Source organism: Silene latifolia, chromosome Y, assembly GCF_048544455.1.
Source record: "Silene latifolia isolate original U9 population chromosome Y, ASM4854445v1, whole genome shotgun sequence".
NCBI lineage: Eukaryota > Viridiplantae > Streptophyta > Magnoliopsida > Caryophyllales > Caryophyllaceae > Silene > Silene latifolia.
In genome coordinates this window covers 371,069,576-371,071,864 of record NC_133538.1, presented here as the reverse complement: position 1 = coordinate 371,071,864, position 2,289 = coordinate 371,069,576, and positions in this window count along the sequence as shown.

The window sequence follows — 2,289 nt, the reverse complement described above, 5'->3', positions numbered from 1 at the left end:
CCCTTTAAGTATGAAGAGTTCAAGCCGGAAGGAGTTGAAGTTGGTAAAGACTATGTGACCCTTCTCATGCAAGCAATGCACAAGCAAGCCTATGAAGATCGGAAAAATGCCTACTTGGCTCAATATCCACCCCTCCTACATTTAGCTAGGCAAGGACTACTTGATCCATCTTGTCCTTTGCCTAGTTGGGCGGATAGAGAAGTCTTATTTCCGGGTGCATCTAGGGTCGTTGTGGGTGACAATGAGGTTGTTGGAAATGATGAGGAAGTTGATGATAATATTGAGGAAGAAGCAAGTGAAGGAGAAAAAGATGGTGAAGATGATGATGAGGAAGATGAGGAAGAAAGTGAAGAAGCAAATGACAAGGAAAGTGGCAATGTCACCACTTCTCATGAGGGAAGTGATGATGATAGCATGATAGAAGATTAGCAAGCCTTGAAGACTCCTACACTCTCATGGTTTGTCTATTTCTCTCTTTGTATTTTATTTCATTTTGATCATTGTTGGAGTAGTCCTAGCCCCATCAAAGGACTCACACCTCGGTACCATTGAGGTGCTCTCATTCTATTGTTCCCATTTTCAAAATCCAAAATGACAAACTAGTTTCATGCATAGCATAGTGTGTGCATGAACTATACCCATCCTTGGACATTAGCAATAGTGTCTCACTCGGTTTGGGGAAGTTAATGCATACGCAACGGGAGGTAATCTAAATTATCCTCTCCGTCATAACAAAAACCATGCATCATGTAGTGTAGCTTAGTATAGATTACATTTAGTATAGAAATCATGCATCATCATTGCATAATTTCCATCATTTTGGTCATTGAGGACAATGCCCATATTAGTGTGGGGATGGGAATTCTAACATTTAACTCTTATTCAAAAATCCAAAAAAAATTGAAAAATTTCAAAAATCATAAAAATTTGAAAATTGAAAACCCAAAAACATGTTTATTTCCTTTTGTAGTCTTGTATATATTATCTTGTATATATTGTGTTTGTTCTATCCTTGTTCACATTGATTGACTACGCCACATCCGAGACATGAGGATATTGAAGACCGCATGGTATGATCTTTCCAATCTCCTTTTTCCTCTTTATGTTAATGACTATGTGGCTTTATTTTGATCGATGCGGTAAAATAATGTGAACTTAGGACTTGCATTTAGTTTATATGTCATAGTAGTTGGTAGAATCATTTGCATTAGGATGTTTATATGTTAGTTGCATCATGGCATGTAGTTGCATGTTAGAAAAATTTTGTGAAACCGTCTATTTGGGAAGCTTGACAAGTGTATATAGGCCCTAGTAGATGGCTTTTGTTCTTAAGACTTTGCTTGTTAGAATACTTGTAAAACACCCTAGGATGTGTCATGCTAGTATCCTTTGACCCATGGATTAAGGCCTAGTCAAGAGTACCTTGTGGTGTGATAACTCCTTGGCTACCGTTTATTCCAAGGTGACCCTTGAAACCATGCAACCATCATTCATCCATGTTCTACCATATTTTTGTCAACAAAAGGGAATGGGCACAAAAAAAAATCAATTTGAGTTCAATGAAATGAAAAGTGAAAGAAAGTTTGAAAAATGCATCAAATGAGAAGAGGAGCAAAAATAGAACTCCTAAGCTTCAAATACAAGGCACCCTCGTTACTAATTGGGGTGACTTTGAAAATGTTCAAAAGAAAATGCAAAAAGTTGAAAAATTGTCAAGTGTTGAAAAGCCAAAAATCAAAAGAAATGGCAAAAAGAAAGTGTTCTCAAATGTTATATGCCACAAGAAATTAGGGGGAAAACAAAAACCAAAGCAAACTCCCAAAATGAAACTCAAAATTCTATTGATCCCTTTATCCATCGTATCCATTTTTGTGTATGGTAGAGAGGGGACGACCCTTCTTCTTGTCTAGGCAAGAGGGGGAATTCCGCGATCCTCCAGTGTTTCTAACACCATAGGGAGTCTACTCTTGACAAAAGCATTTAACGATTAAGGACAAAAGTACCCTAGCTTGACACAACTTGGAGGTGATTTATTGGTATCCTTCTAGGCTTAGTAGTTTGAAGAAATTGCATCTATGAAGGAGTGTGTACCCTTGAATTGCTTCCCTTGTAGATAATTTCCGCCACTTGATGAGGGAGTGGCTATTCTTTTTGTAGATGCATCCATTATGTGATTTTGTGTACTTAATGTTTGGATGTGTCGCCATTTTGGCAAGACCCACCGTGCCTTGCAAGAAGGCATCCTACCTCATGGTTGTCTTGTTGTGAGTTGAAGGGGCGGAGTGAGAC